We start from the raw sequence: 17,627 nt of genomic DNA, 5'->3' as shown, positions 1-17,627 counted from the left end.
ATTTTGCCCTGTTCTCTCCCCTTTTTTCTTGCCTGCTTCTTCTGTCTCCTGTTCCTTCTGCCACATAAATTTGCTTTCCTGAAAAAGGCTGGTTATTTGGAGACATCATCACCAGCCAATCAGAGCGCACCATTCCTCCTGGCTGGTAAGCCAATCAGATGTAACCTCCAGGTCTCCTTTCTGTGTTGCTAAGGCTTCAGGTCTACTTCTAAAAGCTGACTTGCTTGCTTTCTGCTGGTTCTCATCCTCCCCCCNTGGATAAGCAAGGTCTGACTGTGTATTTTTTCCCTTGAGAAATCGAGAACAACTATTCTATGTTCAATATTGGAACAAGTGTTTTAGCAGCTTAATGTCCCTTGGCTACATAACATTTAGTTTTGTTTACGGGAGGGTTTTTTGGTGCACAAATCAACTTTAATTCAGATAGACCAGAGCATAAACTGGTATTAAATTTGGGAATGAAACGTCATATCACTTAAAGCTCATTGGGCTTCACCTTTCATTCAACGTACCTTAAAGCTCTTCCAGTTCTTAACTGATGACAGAGGATAATAAATATATTGTGGCCATTATGCTTCCGTTTCTTGAACTTTTCAGGGCTGGGATTACTGGAGAAAACCACGGGGGTTAGCAGTGATTTGGGAACTCATGCCTAATCACCACGTGGGTGTCCTCTCCCTTACTTCCTGCTTCCTTGGAAGCAAATTAACATGGGAATAATAGCTAGAAACCTTCCCCCACCCCACCCCCCACCCCCCAGGACTCTCTGGTCCATCCTTAAAGGCTGTGTAGCTGGGGACTTTTAAGAAGATTCCCTTAACACAGAACAGCTCTGCCTTCCAAAACCCTAAAGACATTTGATAAGGAAAAATAACTAATGAGTGATGTCTTTCTCATAACCTTTGCTACCTACTTAAAAACTGAAACAGTACAAGAATTTGCAGCTTAAAATGACCAGAGAAGTGGCAGAAAGCCAGAATTCTGTCAGAGACAGCTTAGAGAAGCTTAATGATTAACGAATGGGTCACTGCCTTCAGGCTCTGACCTTTAGAACGAACCAATTTTAGCCCTTTGGTTAGGTTCCTTCAAATTGTTACGTATCAAGGGAAAAAATCCTCCCGGGTGGGTCAGTACGACCCATCTGAGAGGTGATTCTGAGCGGCCCACGTTATTTGGTGAGTAGCTGTTCTGAGAACACGGAGTGGGTCCCAAACACACTATTAACAACTGTTAAATCATATTTTTTTGTTCGAGTTGAGGGAGGGCCTTAAGCACTACTGCATATCCTGCAGGTGAAATGTACGAAATTCGGTTAACATGGTAACGGCTCTAAAAATACCTAGGCTACAGTTTAACCACAGAGTTTCCTCCTTAACGTAAAACAGCCCCCGTCACGAGCTGTTCGAAAGTGCAGCAAAAGCAATCCTTGTCGGACTGTGTGCAAGCAGGCTATTAAATCAGGCCTGGCAAGGACAGCAGCCACTCTGCATCGAAGTAATAATTAAAGCTGTGCAGGCCAGAGCAGCAACGCACACATCAGCTAAGAAGAATGTGAAGTTGATAAGCCTTTTTTTTTTCCCTCCTCCAAACCTGTTTTCTCCCCTCCACCCCCACCCCCAGGTGGACGAAGCAGGGCGTGGCAGGGGTGCAGAGACAAGGAGTCACCACACTGTAACCACAGGGCCCCACCCGAAGGAAAGCCTTGGGCAGAGGGACCCAAGGGGACATTGGGCTTGCTGTCACTGTTGGCCTGGCAGCCTCTGCCCCGGCTCCCTCTGAGCCTGCACAGGAGAGTAATGGCTCACCTGGGGTTTGGATCCAGGCCCTTCCTTTGCTTGGCAGAGACTGAGAGGGTGGGAGTCAGGTTGGCCCCTGCCACCTTTGCAATTAGACCCTTGCATTAGGCGCTTTTGAATTCTGAGCCTTATTGGCTGTCCAGGGTAAGAGGTCTCTTCCGAAAGTTTGAATTTATCATGTTTATGGTGTCAGATTTAGTAAACAAGACTACTGGACACCCGGTTACATCTGAATTTTTGATGAACAATTAATCACTTATTTAATATAAGTTATGCCCCCATGCAACATTTGTGGCATACTAAAATGAAAAATTCACTCTTTCTGAAATTCCAATTTCCCTGGATGTGCTGTATTTTAGCCACCAGCTCTAGTAAGGCGCTTTCAGATTTTGCTCCCTCTTAGAGTCTCCCTGTCCTCCAGCACCCAACCAATGAGTTGAGTTTCCGTTTGCTTGTTTGGGTTTTTGTTTTGTTTTGTTTTTGTTTGTTTTTTTCCTTGGTTTGTTTTATTGTTGTTTAGTTTAGCTGTACTTTGTTTTTAATCTGTGGGTCAAGTGTACAAGGTCTACAGTCCAGGGAGAATGAACAAGCATTTATTGAACTCACTCGTAAACCAACCTTGCATTAGGTACTTTTGATCCATTTTTTTTCAAGCCTTACATTTCTGTATGGTAGACTATTTATAATCCACATTTTACGAAGGAGGATACTGAGGCTCAGAGAAGCTAAGTGACTTGACCAAGGTCATACAACTAGCAAGTAGCAAAGCTGGGAATAAGCTAGGTGAGTATGAATCCAGCTGGCCTTCTTACTACTTTAGTGCGGCTCTGCACTGGTCAGATCTAAATGTAATGCTTAATTTTTGCACGTCTATAATTTATTAGGTTCTTTTTCTTTTTTTTTTTTTTTAAAGATTTTAGTTATTTATTCGACAGAGATAGAGACAGCCAGCGAGAAAGGGAACACAAGCAGAGGGAGTGGGAGAGGAAGAAAGGCTCACAGCAGAAGAGCCTGATGTGGGGCTTGATCCCATAACGCCGGGATCACGCCCTGAGCCGAAGGCAGACGCTCAACTGCTGTGTCACCCAGGCGCCCCATTAAGTTCTTTTTCATAATAAGTCTCAACCAAATAGCACAGATTCCATAATAAGTGAAAAGTTCTAATTGCCAGCTGAATTGCAAACTATCAACTCTTTCTAAATAATAGAAAACTATTTTATTGATCTCTTTCCTATATTGGACCTCCAGCCCAGGTCATGACTGCTCTCCCCTGAAGCTATTTCATATATCAGTTAACTTAATGCTTACCTCAACCTCATGCATGATACAGGTGGTACTGTGGTTATAAACCCTATTTTATAGATGAGGAAACAGGTTTAGAGGTTAAGTACGTTTCCCAAGGTCACACAGCCTAGGCTTTGCAGCCAGGAAGACCAGATTTAAATCATGGTTCATGGGGCACCTCGGTGGCTCAGTCAGTTAAGTGCCCGACTCTTGATGTCTGCTCAGGTCATGATCTCAGTGTCTGCATAGGGCTCTCTGCTCAGTGCGGAGTCTGCTTATCTCCCTCTCCCTCCCCCCCCCCATGTGCATCCTTAGTAAAGGTTCTAAACTTCAGTTTCACCACACCATGAATTGGGAATAGTTGTGCCTCTCCCACAAAGAAATGCTTTGCACATAGTAAGCACTCAACAAACATGAGCTTATGAAATGATTTTGAGAAGTATCTTTTCTCAGCACCTGTGACAGTAAGAGACATGAGAGAATATTCTAGGTCAAGGATTGACAACTTTTTTTCAGTAAAGAGCCAGAAGTAAATAAGTTAGGTTTTATTCAGGCCAAGAGTCAAAATCAAGGATAATTATGGAGGCAGTTACATAACGAGAGAGAACAAATTTCCACAGATTTTTATTGACGAAATTGAAAATGTAAGTGTAATAATGACTGAGTACAATTTTCCATAATGTAAGTCTACTGATAAGTGAATGGAATTCTATTGTGGAGGAGGGATAACATTTCACTTAATTGGGGCTCAAAGTTAGTGTTTCCTATCATCAGCATTGATTGCACACGTCCATCTGTTAATGCTGATTCATAATGAGGCTTTACATATTTCATCTCTGAAAATGTCTTTTCCTACTGATAGGCACTGCCAAATACTGGTGTCTCATAGGTCCGTGAGCCTATGCTTGTAATTGAGCCCATTCATTGCATGGAAGGCACTTAAAGAATTCTACTCAATTCCTATCTCGGTATTTGCTTTTTTAGCATGTCATGAAATTAATTACTTACCATGGAAGGGTAGGTGGAAACTCCTCAATTGCACAGTTAAATGGATTTGGAAATATGGAAATTTCATTTGCACTTGCATCAAGGTCCAAAAAAATACCACTGGAGCTGTCATCCGAGCTCCGAAAATATATCTGGTACACGTTTGCGTGGAAACGGAGGCCTTGCTTCTTATTCTAACTTGCGACAGCACAGGAAACGGATAAACCAGCTTGACATTTCGTGTGATTCAAACATTAGTTGTCATTGAAATGACTTTTCCGCAGTGTAAGTTTCACATTTAAGTGCTGTTTTGCCTTGTAATTTTAGGTCATATTCATTAAGAAACTATCGATTCGGCAACAAAAGCCTATTTCCAAAACCTTATCGTAGTTGACGGTGCCACTTGTCATTCACAAAAATTTCAATCTTGACCCTCAAAAAGAATCACCATCAGATTTTAGCAGTTGATCTGCAACGTGGTAGAGAGATAGGATATTCAGATTCTATTGTGACAAATACGGAAGTGATGATGTTTAAGTCCACAAAAGTAAATGACACTCACATTAACACTGTTTCAACTGCACGTGATAGATTTGAATATTTTCCACAAAGCACCTGCTGGTGAAGAATACAATGAGTATCCATAGGCTACAAATGCCTTCTCATTTTAGCTAAGTCTTTTTTTTCTGCTTGAAAACAAATACTTTTACCAGCACGATCTGGAGCACATCTTAGAAGATTCCCCTTCAGATGGAACTGAATCAGTGACCTCTCAATTTCTTTGAAAATATTCCTGCCTATTGTTTTACAATGCAAACTGCTCATAGAGGCCAATTCTTCAGTCACTTCAAAGGTAGGACTGAGTCCTCAAATAATAACAACCAAGCAGTATCCGGGACAACCGTCAATATGTCAAGAGCCAAGGAAAACCACTCAAAATCATTTGCCTTGTTCAGTTGACTAACGATGTTGCTTCTGACATTGTGAACTCTTCAAGCAACTGTTCTCACTGAAAAGCCAATGGTCTTAAATAGGCTTATTTTCCCAGGACAATTTCTTTGCTACAGCCAAGAACAATTTAATTTACTCCCTATCGACAAACCAGCTTTCTTTGTTTAGGAAACAAGTGAACCACTTAGAAACTCACTTCCATTGCAGCCTCATTTTGCACTTTTTATCTTCGTCACAAACAAAACAAAAACAAAAAAACAATAAACTCTGCTATGATGAGATATTCCACTTATTTTATTTTTCTGACCATTGCTTCCCTGTGAGTTGTGACGAGTGTTTAGGCCCTCTAATTCCTAGAAGACAGTATTTGTGGAGCAGAACTATGGTGTCATTCCACAGTAAATGCAATGCTTGGCCAACTAATTTGATAACAAAGTCATCCGCACCCCGCCATCCATGCCATGGGAAGTCTGATTTTCTCTTCTTGTTTTGACATGATGAGTATGTCACGGTACTTAAAAAAGAATATTAGAAGATGTCCCAGGACAGCATGGCATTGAATCACAGCCCAGTTATAACTGCATCACTGTGGTTTGTGGTGTACTTACTCTCCCGCACTACAGAGCGACCAGAGAGCGTATACACTCTGTGCCTCAACCACCCTACTTTGCCTCGGTGGTAGGAAGGCGCCCAGAGACCATAAGAGAACAAATGAGCACGGCTGGTTCCAGTGAACCAGTATGTATGGATGCTACGCTTGAATGTTCTTTCATTTTCAGAATTTTATTCTTCCTTTGACATTTTGGAATCATTTAAAAAATTTAAAAACCATTGTCAGCTGGAGGGCCATACAACAATGGGCAGGAATCAGATATGGGCCATGGGATATAGTTTACCAAACCCTCTTCTAGGTAACTAAATATTAAAACTAATATATATAAGTATATTATATTAAAACAAATATATAACTAGTATGTAAAAACTTCGATGAAAATTTCTCTAAAATAGGTAACACATGATCTATATTGTAAAACGGGCTCTGTTAGTCATATGTTTATCCTTGTATTAACACAGATAGTGTAGAGTAAATATTAAGGACAAGGGCTTTGAAATTGTTCATGTGGGGCCAAGTCTTGCTCCGCCATTTGCTACTTGGTCAGGCGACTTAATATATTTAAATTTGTTTCTTCGTCCATATAAATGGGGTGGATAATTAGAATGCTTACCGAGGTCATAAATAAGACAAAAGAGACTAGTATCATCATTGCTATTTAACATAAGAGAGACCTACCTATTCAAAATGTGGCCTGCATCCTCTGGCAGCGTGATAGAATCTGAGTCAGTACTTGAACAAGAGGCTTAGGTAATCTGCGTGCACATTAAAGTCTGAGACACACTGGTATAAGGAGATGCTAGCTAATGCAATCGTGCAAAGAAAAGAAATTGAAGTTACACATTTTGGAAAGGAATAGGTAGTTTTATCATTACTTGTAAATGACATGATGGCCATCTACAAGCCAAGGGGAAAGTCAAGGGGAATCAACTGAAAACCCCTTATAACTGGTAAAGAAGTAAGGAGAAAAGAAAGCTGAAGATAAGGAGTATAAAATATATTTTGATACAAACAGATATGAATACAGAAATACACAATTCAGTAGTTTTATTATATTGCATCAATGGCCAATTTGAAAATATAATATTTAAAAAACCCACTCTACCCACAAGAGTAACAGAAACAGCAAACTTAACTAGGAATAAATGTAACAAGAATTGTTTATGAGTGGATGAAGAAAACTCTGAAACTTATGAAGGGACGAAAGGATGATCCAGATTAATAGGGAAATATACCATATTCATGTACAAGAAGACTCAATGTAATATATATGCCAGTTGGCCCCACATTAATCTACAAAGTCAAGCGATTTTCTCAAGGCACTTGGAAAGTTGATTCTGAAATTCATCTGAGAGATGAAATGTATAAAATTGGCTAAGACGGGACGCTGACTGGCTCAGAAGGTGGAGTGTGCAACTCTTGATCTCGGGATTATGAGTTCAAGCCCCACATTGGGTTGTAGAGATTACTTAAAAATAAAATCTTCAAAAAATTTTTTTAAAAATAAAATTGGCTAAAAAATTCAGGGGTGAAAAATAAAGGAGGCCAGGTTACTTGCCTTACCAACTATCAAGACATATCAAAAAGGTATAGAAATAAAAATAACATTTTTGTAGAAATGGTCAAACTAATCAATGAGTCAGAATTGAATCCAGAAATAGGCCTGCGTTTAAGAAGTTAGTTGATAGGGGGGTGCCTGGGTGGCACAGAGGTTAAGCCTCTGCCTTCGGCTCAGGGCGTGATCCCGGCATTACGGGATCGAGCCCCACATCAGGCTCCTCCGCTATGAGCCTGCTTCTTCCTCTCCCACTCCCCCTGCTTGTGTTCCCTCTCTCGCTGGCTGTCTCTATCTCTGTCAAAATAAATAAAATCTTTAAAAAAAAGTATTTAGTTGATAAAAGAAGCATTTCAAATCAGTGGAGAATGGATTACTTAAATAAGGGCTGTAGAAACAGCTGACTGTCTAGGACGCGCCCGGCTGGCTCGGTCCGTAGAGCATGTGGCTCCTGATCTTGGGGTCGTGAGTTTGAGGTAGAGTTTTACTTAATACAAAAAACCTTAACTGCCAAAAAGAAAAGCCGACTCTCCATTTTAAAAGTGTTCAATTCCCTCTACTTCATACCATATAAAATAATAAATTAAAGATGGCTTAAAGGGTTGATCATAAATAGAGATATAAAAGTACCGGAAAAAAATAGAAGTTTTTTTTTTTTAAACTTCAATTGAGAAAGCTTTTTTTTTTTTCCAAAAAGACACAAGATACCAAAATTTAAAAGGGAAAGAATTGAAAATTTTGACTACATAAGGTTCAAACTGTTCATCACCTAACAAGCAACTGGTCGAATATATTTACAATATGTGTAACAAGTATGGGATTATATGTAGAATTTATGAGCAAAAGAGTGACCATGCAGGATCCAAATGGGCAAATTTTATGAATAGGCAACGCACAGAAGAAATGCAAATGGTTGGTAAACATATGAAAAGATGATCGACCTCCCAGTTGTTACTGTTTTCTGTTGCACTGTGACAGATCACCCCCAAATTTAGTGACGAAACAACCATTGTATCACATCAAGAACTCTGCAGTTTAAAAATTTGGACATGTCACAATGAGGACAGCTTATGTCTGGGGTCTCCGCTGGAAAGACTCAAGAGTTGGGGTCTAGTAGCTTCTGGAAGCATCTTTACTCACATGTCTGTAGGTTGACACTGGCAGAAGCTGGAGCTGGCGACCGGACACCTATGTATCCTCTCAAGTGGCCTGGGATTCTTTCTAACGTGGTGGCTGGATTCCAAGATTGAGCGTCCCAGGAGAACCAGGCATAATTCATATCATTTTTTATGACTTCCCTCAGAAGTCTCATAGTGTCAGTTCTGCCTTAGGCACAAACTCTCTCAGGGTCAAGAGAAGGGGCTAGAGACCCTATCTCTTGATAGCAAGGATGTAAGAAGAGAATGGTGGATGCGGGGTATTGTTGCAACTAACGGAAAAGTCTACCTGCCGCTCCAGTTGTCAAGAAAATGCAAGTCAAATACCTTGACACAGATCAAATAGATAGTTCTTCCAGGGTCGTTCATTCTTCAGAAGAAAGAGCAGGGGAAGGATAGAAAGGAAGATGAGAATAAAAAAGACACTGGACTACATTTTATCACTCTGTTTTTCCCCAGTGTAAAAAACCAAAACAGGGACACCTGGGTGCCTCAGTCAGTTAAGCATCAGGCTTTAGCTCAGGTCATGATCTCGGAGTCCTGGGATCAGGTCCAGCATCAGGCTCTGTGCTCAGCGGGGAGCCTGCTTCTCCCTCTCCTCCCCACTCATGCTCTCTCTCTTTCTCAAATAAATAGAATCTTTTAAACAAATAAATAAAAACAACAAAACAAAGCAAAACCTTGGTCTGGGAAGAATTTCTTTTTTCTTAAAATGTTATTAGAAACTGACCATTTTATATTAGAATATGAAAAAATTAATTATTGTGAAAAAATTATTCTGCTTAAATAGCACTGCATTTTCACATTTAAATAAACAAAAGCCAAATATTCCCTTTCTTTAATTTAACTCACTCTTGAACATAAAAGCAGGCACTCTACTGAACATAAAAGTGCATTTCTTCCCCTGTAGTAGTTACCCCAGTCTTCTACTGGGGGTTGAATGAATAAGTTTAGAAGTAAATAAAAAATTGGTTTCTTGTGTGTGTGTGTGTGTGTGAGTGTATGAGAGATGTGGAGAATACACCTTATATTGTATTTGCGCTTTTTAAAGAATACTTTTGAGTTACTTTCAGGAAAGTCAGAAGCTCAAGTGTAGCTAATTTTGTCTGATTTTAATGAGCCATACAGATATTATTTTGTTCCAAGAGAATTTTCTGGTATAAAAGAATTCATTAAGTTTAATAAATGATTTGTAATTAATGGGTTGATACTCTGGTGAAGTGCAAGGTGTTATATTGTTTTTTTTATGTGCTAAGTGTTAGCCTGCAGGGTAGTATTTTTACCAAGCCCATTAAAACAGAGAAAAATTTTTCCAACGAGAACGTCAATTTTGGGGCACTTGGGTGGCTCAGTCGGTTAACCATCTGTCTTTGGCTCAGGTCATGATCCCAGGGTCCTGGGATCAAATGCCACGTCGGGCTCCCTGCTCAGCAGAGGAGCCTGCTTCTCTCTGTCCTTCTGCCCCTCCCCCTGCTCCTGCTCTCTCTCTTGCTCACTCTCTCAAATAAATAAATAAAATCTTTAAAAAAAAGTGTTATGTTCTTTACCAAAGGCATCTGCGTTCTTTTCATATAACTAATGTAAATGTATGATTTTATGTGTATTTGCTGTACCTGTGATATTTATAAATGTTAATTGTGTGGCTAAGTGACACCACAGTCTGCAGCAGAGGATTCTGCATGCATCTCACACCACTGACTTGCTGCAGGTGCTGTTATGCAAACTCTTAAGCCCACCCTGATTTTGGTATCTGCCGCCACAGGAATAATGGCAGGGGCTTTGGGCCTAGCAAGGAACAGTGACGAACGAGTACATGCTTTTTCCAGCCATGCTGGGGTAATAGATGGAGCTGCTTCCCCCTCAACGTCCTCTTTCTGACACTTGCAAGAGAATAGTAGATTATTCTTTTGCAATTGCTAATAAAATACAAACACCAAGTTAGCAAATTAAAAAGTTAAATTTCTCAGAATTACATTGACTCATCTATATTGCATATCAGAAATAAATATTTTATTCGCTGCATCATTCAATTCAATTTCTCAATATGCATTATTTGAAATAGAGGTGAATTAATTTCTTTATGGGCTGCCTATTCCGATTTTCTCGTTTTGCACCACATCCCTGAATCTTTATGCGAGAGGACAAACGAGCACAGTGAAATTGGTGCTGAGGGAGAAACTAGAGCAGAAATGAGTTTCCACTCTGGCAGCTCTCAGGTGATAAACGTTCTGCTGGTAATCCATTGTTTCAAATTAGGAATGTGTATTCCCACAGAACCAACTTTCTCATCTGCGATCCCAGTCTTGCCCACAGAAACTCATGTATTGTGAATAAAATAGACATACTTCCATCTGATCAAATAAAATAGAGAACGGTTCAATTGTTTAATGGCTAATGGACCCTGGTTATTGAGGGAATGCCAGAGGAGGTCGTCAATGGGATCTTTCGTGAGATTCGGAAGGGGACGTCAGGGGACTCTTCGGAGAAGGGTCCTTTCTTACCTCCGATTTCGGTACCGACTGTGTGGCTTTGCTTATCCCTGCATCACCTACTAGGAAAGTCACTTTCCATTAATTTTGGGCCAGGATTTATTCTATCCTGCTGTGGTGGTAGTAGCCTGTGTCTCATTCCTAAGTAGAATGAAAGGGAAAAGGGAGAGGAGGCGATGGGTGATCTCACAAGAGATCTTCCTGTGACATGACAGCAGAACAGTTTGGTGAGAAGGAGGGCACGTGGAGAGGAGATGACTGGGCTTTGCGGTGGAGCAAAGCAGGTGGCCAGCGTAAGCCATCGGGGGCATCTGAGCCGGACAGCCTAGACTGTCTGCTGCCCAAGCTGAAAACGGGGGCAGGGTGGGTGGGGTGGAAGCTTGGAAAGAGAATCTACAATTGAATTCTCGAGCATGGGGGAAATCCATGACCTACCATGAAACCAGATATGTCTGAAAAGATTTCAGTACGGGGCCCAGTTATTTTACTCTAAATTTCCTTGTAATTCATGAGACCAGCTCCATTTGAGTGTCCCTAAGCAGACACAGGTGTGGAGAAAGGTCTGCTCTTTGGAATTTGCTCTTCAAGTACCGCGGTGACGAGATCCCATTTGTCATCCCATCATGGAGATCACACCCTAGCAGATGTACACATTTACCTGCGAGCACGAGGAAACAGGTGTGTGAGGTGGGTGTGTCAGGGAGCAAAGCCAAGGAGGAATTTTTGTTTCGATTCTACAGCAAATGATAGAACCCTAACATAGGGTTAACATAACATAGCAAGGAAGAAAGCGACTTACTATGTTTCAGGTTATAGAAGTGCTTCGGTCAATTGCTTTAGAGTTCAATTAGATGCTAACTCCGACTGATAAGAGAGACCTAGTAAAAACATAACCGGTAAGAAAAAAATTTAATAGAGTAAATGTTCTTTTTTTTTTTTTTAAGCTTTTATTTATTTGAGAGAGAGAGAGCATGAGCAGTGGGGAGGGGCAAGAAGGAGAGGGAGAAGCAGACTCCCCGCTGAGCAGGGAGCCGGACATGGGGCTCGATCCCAGGACCCTGAGATCATGACCTGAGCCGAAGGCAGACACTTCACCTACTGAGCCACCCAGGTGCCCCGAGAGTAAGCTTTCTGAAAAAATGGTATTTAACTAAAGTTGTGTTATAGATCAGAAGCAAATACCTTGAGACCATAAAAACATGTCTTCCTAGAGATGAGCCAGGAAAAATTCTTTGTATTCTTCCTTCCTGGCTCTCACTTGTGAATCTCCTGTTAAAAGTTGTACCTTCCTACACCAGTTAAGGCTGTCTCGTTCATCCCTTTCCTTGTGATGGTAGCCACAGCAATCATTGCCATTGGTTTTTTTGTTTTTTGGGGGGTTTTTTGTTTTTGTCCCTACTCTGTGCCAGGTATTTTATATATCTATAATTTTTATAACAGGTAGAATATAAAATTTCCAATCTAATTATCATAACCACCCCATAAGTGAGGTCACACCCCTTACTACTGAGCAGATAAGGAAACTAAAACTCAGTGAGAGATTTACACACATCAGGATTTTTGCCGAGGCTCAGAAATGCAAGCGTTCGGCTAAGGATGACCTCTCGTCCGATCGTTAAGGTCAAACATCTGTGGTGAGGTAAAAGTCAGATGAAAAATAGGGAGAAATGAGAGAACCCCGGCAGTAAAAACGTTCCGCTCAATAGCGTGCATAAAATGGAAACAAAACAGAGATAACAAAGCAAAAAGGGCAGTATTTTACTAATGTACAGAGCAGTACATGGGTATAAGAAATTTTATCAGTATTACAAGGGAAAGGTAAGCTGATGCAAAGATGAACAATAATCGTGTTTTCATCAGACTGCAGCTTGCATTGGTGATGGGAGTGTGCTGATTTTAAAGCAAGGAAAATGCTATGGTCTTCCCCTAAATGAAGCCTGGTGCCACTTACACATTTTTTTTCCTCACGTCCAGTTTATTTGCTTTGGCTGTAGCGAAGCATTGTGGGGAGTTGTTATTATGTAAACAGAAAAGAAGCTAGCGGATTTGCCAAGTACAAGATGAACATATTTCTCAGTGTCCTAGAGCTTACACCACCAGATTCTGACATTTTGCCTCAATACCCTAGATTCCAGGCCCTTGCAAACATTGCTTTCTGATTTCTAAAATGATACAAGCTCTGAGTTGGAATATTAATTCTCCAAGTCATTGCCTTGGTATAAAGTAACTCTGGCCATAAATATAAAAACAGATATCTGTAGAGAAATATGAAGTGACGTGTAATAAAGTTTTTACTATTGTGAATTTTAGAATGACTGTATAGCTCATGAATGGCACGGCCGTAGAGTCATTAAATGGACAGGCGGGGAAGAGTGATTGTAAAGTACGCATGCTATTCTGTGACATTTTGTATCGTAGCACACACGATGCCTATTTGCATGTTGTCTCTCATCTGAAACCCAACACTTTTCCTACAAGAAGAATGACTGCACAGTAGTCTAGAAGTTGAGAATGCGTGGAAATAAGGCCAGCATTTCCAACCTTATTATTGTGGTTTTGGGACTTACTGTATATGTTGCTCAAAGACAACACGAAAGCCAACTACATTTCTGTTCTGAAATTCCAAAAGGAGGCTCCCAAGGATAAAATGGATGCTAACCAGGGTAAAATTATCTTGTGTCTCAGTCCACAATCTGTCCCAGACGTTGCAGCGTTGTTAAGACGTGTTTTACAGTGACTGGCATAGGGTTGGGCACACAGTGGGCCTACAGGAAACAATGCCAGAGGGAAATGACCCCACATTCTTTCAAAAAACAGCTCCAGCACAGAAAAAAAAAAGTTTATTTTCCTAATCCCGGGGTTAGAACTTGTTGCCATAGAAACAATTGACTCTCCTTTCAGTTGCACAGGACCTCCATCCAGATAAAGGGAAGAGTGGGTAGTGAGTTTGTAAAGCAGCAGAGACTCGGTGCGGTTGCCGGAAAGGCAGAGGCTTAATGGAAAGCCAGCTACAGGCACCTCTAGATAGCGGAATGGTCTCTTTCAAGGCCACTGGGATGGAGCGGCAGGAAGGCAGCAGAAGCAGAGAGCAGGGAGAAAACGTTGTCTCTTTAACCCGACAGATCTCGTCTTTATGATTTTGGAGACGGGGAGGTCTCGGGGAGTGGAAATCTCTCCCAGATTGACGAGAAGGCGGGGACCAGGTTCATCACAAAGGCTGGTCCCAGTACTGCAAAGACATTTTTAGCATGAAATCTGCCCCTGGTATGGCAGGATTGCCTGTTTAATCGCGAGCACCTAAGAACTTGCTCATGAAAGCATGCCTTGTTTATTTTTGTCCTTACTGGAAACAAAGTAAGTTCAAGTCGGGATCAATTAAGTATGGTTATACTCTAGAAACTTTAGGTATCTTTATGTTCTTTTCTTCCCTCTTTGATTCCACTTAATGGATGGATTGTTAGGGTCCCCCAAAGCTGGGGAAAGATGAGGATAAACTTCTCTTAGATACGAACCTAATTGTTCTAACATGCAGTCTGATGAGTCCCGAAAACATCTCTGCATAACTAGATGGAATATACCTGTTAAAGTTTGCACTCATGTAATGATTAGCCGTCTCCCCGAACACATGGGTGTAAAACCAGCTTAATCCTAAATTTTTGTCAAAATATTTCTATCGGGCGCCTGGGTGGCTCAGTGGGTTAAACATCTGCCTTCGGCTCAGGTCATGATCCCAGAGGTCCAGGATCGAGCGAGCCCTGCGTCAGGCTCCCAGCCCATCTGGGAGTCTGCTTCCCCCTTTGCCCCTCCCCTTGCTTGTTCTCTCTCTCTCTCTCAAATAAAAATCTTTTAAAAAAATTATTAAAAAATTTTCTATCAAGTGGCCAAAAGTCCATGCAGAGAAACCTACTTCTTTGGCACCTCTCCTTTTTATACAATTTTGGGATAGGATTAGGATTCAGAAACGGTGATGCAGGCAGGCTACAGTAAGGATCACCGGAGTGTGGCTTTTCACTCCTCTCAAAAGATAAATCTTTAAACATTCAGTATCCTAAATTCACTAGCTAAAGAATTCCCCAACTTATGTTAATTTTTTAAAAAATTTTTGGTCTGAAATGCTTTTGGTATCTTTACTACTCCGTACTTTTCAAAGAAAAATTTTGGTTTTTTGACCCTCCAGTCTGACAAGTGAAGCGTATCGAGTATACTTTACCAGCCAGAGAGCTGTCTTCAACTGAAGGCATGCTTGAACTGTTAGGATGTTACCTCTAAAGGCTTTTTAAAAACATTCTTCTAAAGTTTAATACACACATAGACGTCAAGAACGATGGTGTTGGGTTTTTGCAATACACTGATTACATGCCTGGCACTTTGCTAAGCACTTACTATCACCTCATTTAGTTTTCTTAACAATCCGTTAAGGCAGGTGCTATTATTATTCTCCTCTCACCGGATAACAGATGCTTGGAGGGATTAGCTAACTTGACCAAGGTCACATGGATAAATGTCAGAACCAGAATTCAAACCCCAATTTTTCTGACTCCAGAGGTCCCTCTCAGGATGAAAGAAATCTTTCCCCAGGGAAATCCCACATAGATATATAACTGCTGAAAGCTGTCACCAATAAACTCTAGATTTATTGCTTGCCAAAACTATTTTTGAAACTCTGCTTCCAGGCTTAATGACTTATACCTATAGAGTCCAAGGGAACATTCGGTTTATTCCAGGTGAAGTGAAACGAGACTGAGTCTGTGATGCTCTTACACAAAAGGAGTGACTCATGAATGGTAAAAGTTCAAACTCTGTACTGGGCTGCTAGGAGAACTATTTATGGAAAATGGGTCTTCCAGCCCTGTTTCTATAGCCACTTTGAGTAGAGAGGAACCAGCTTATCTGGCGAAAATACTGTTGGCTTCAGGTACCCACAGGACTAGCAGGTCTTATGTTAGGAGTTGAGTTGGCGCATAACATTTGCCCTTCTTGTGTTCAGCATGAATGATAAAGAAGCAGTATGGAAGTGCAGAATTACTGTATTGTATGCCTGGAATTAAAATAAAAACTTAAGGATGGCTGGGTGGTTCAGTCGATTAAGTGTCTGCCTTCAGCTCAGGTCATGATCCCAGGGTCCTGGGATCGAGTCCCACATCAGGTTCCCAGCTCAGTGGGGAGCCTGTTTCTCCCTCTTCTTCTGCCCCTCCCCCTGCTCATGTGCACATGCTCTCTGTCTCTCAATTAAATAAAAGCTTTTCAAAAAGCAATAATAAATAAACCAAGAGCAGCTAGTATCTGCAATGCAGCACTTAAAAACTTATAATGCAATTTTGACTTCCTAATTTCAACTGTCGCTGAACTGAAATTCTTTATATCCATCTAGTGGCAAATCAGGAAATTAGCAATCCTCCATAATTGGCTATAAGCAACAAAACTTCTAGAAGGAGGTTAAGACTTTGAGCACCAGCCATCAAGTTGAACAGGATTTTACCATCAACTACAATATTGATAATGAGTTGATAAAGAATGCCAAGTGAGAGCTAGAAAGTGTCTGTTCTACTATTAACATTGAAATATATGTTGTCACGCCAAAAAGTCAGCATTAGATTAAGAGAAATACAGTGGAAAGCAGTCCTTTGTTTACCTATGAAAACACAGACCTTCTTGACCACAAAATATTCTCACTCAGCATACTCCTGGGCCCGGGGATTTGCTTTTAAGAGGTGGATCTCTACTGTCCGCAAGAACAGAATATAACATGCTTTGCTTTTAGAGGGCTTTGCTAGAAGAAACTAGAAGAAAGCATGCTTTAGTAGTGTTTCAGTCACGTCCCAGCAAGAAATAGATAGCAAAAAGGTTTTAACTCAAGGAATTTAAAGAAAGAGCATTTAGAACGTTGATTAAGGATAAGGCCACCAGCAAAGAATATTGCGGCATCTAGGGAGAGGCAGCAGGGAGCCATCGCTGCTCCTAAGCCAGAAGAAAACATGGCATCGGATGCCCCACGCAGGTTGGCGTCATGGAAGGAGGGCGGCCTGAAGGAACTCTGACCAACTGTAGAGGAGCTCAACATTGCCAGCCACCTGGCAGGGCGGGAGGGAGAGAAGCAATCGATGTGATAACCTGTCTTCTTCCACCCTGCAGTCCGCTTCCTGCCTATGCCTCTCATTGGCCACAGCCCTTCAGAAACCAGAGCTCAAGGGAATTCGGCAATAACCCTGGGGCCCGCAGCAGAGCAGAGAAGGGCAGGGGTGGATGTGGGGGAGCAGGAATAACCAGTACGAACCAAGTTTTGGTCTCTCCATGTTTCAACAAGCAAGCAAATGAGAGAGAGAAAAGAAAACTGACAGATTATCCGCATACGTATTATATCATATTACATGATACTAAGGCAGTAAACAGCACAGAGGCAAACTTTTATAAAGTGCAATAAATGGAGAACCTCTATGATATATCACCCATTAATAGAAATCCATTTCATGTTATTACATGAATAATCTAATAGACTGATTAGCAAAATAACACAAACCGATTATTTCCAAAAGAGAAAGCCCATAGACGAAGAATGTTTCGTCTCATCAGTATATAAGAAATACATGTTAAAACCAAAATAAGATGTAGTTTTCCTACTGAATTGTCAAGAAAAATAGGTAATACCTCACACGGGCGAGGACACAGGGAAATGGGTCTTTCATACACTGTTAGTGGAACTATAAGCTGGTGCAGTCTTTCTGAAAATCAATTTTAACAGTAATTCCGCGTCCATTACTCCATCTTAAGGAAATGACCAAAAACACAGATAAAGAC

The 17,627-nt window shown here is 41.1% G+C and overlaps 1 protein-coding gene and 1 long non-coding RNA gene across 10 annotated transcripts in view; one reads left to right on the top strand and one right to left on the bottom strand.

Annotated features, from left to right (window-relative positions):
- The window catches only part of RNLS (renalase, FAD dependent amine oxidase), a 255,901-nt gene that overhangs the window by 174,725 nt on the left and 63,549 nt on the right, over positions 1–17,627 (top strand). The gene's annotated exons all lie outside the window — the stretch shown is intronic.
- Positions 1–17,627, bottom strand: part of LOC117802665 — a 108,151-nt gene that overhangs the window by 44,853 nt on the left and 45,671 nt on the right. For 2 of the 4 annotated variants that reach the window (XR_004626092.1, XR_004626095.1), the window contains exon 3: positions 11,632–11,710. The exons of 1 other annotated variant lie outside the window; for it this stretch is intronic. This is a non-coding gene — a long non-coding RNA (uncharacterized LOC117802665). Of the gene's footprint in view, positions 1–512; positions 609–4,088; positions 4,537–4,629; positions 4,686–6,309; positions 6,435–11,631; positions 11,711–17,627 lie in introns of all 4 variants that reach the window. One more of the 4 variants, XR_004626091.1, reaches the window with a different exon arrangement.

This window comes from Ailuropoda melanoleuca, chromosome 6 (assembly GCF_002007445.2).
Source record: "Ailuropoda melanoleuca isolate Jingjing chromosome 6, ASM200744v2, whole genome shotgun sequence".
NCBI lineage: Eukaryota > Metazoa > Chordata > Mammalia > Carnivora > Ursidae > Ailuropoda > Ailuropoda melanoleuca.
The sequence above is the reverse complement of the archived record's forward strand: the minus strand, read 5'-3'. Positions and strand labels throughout refer to the sequence as shown.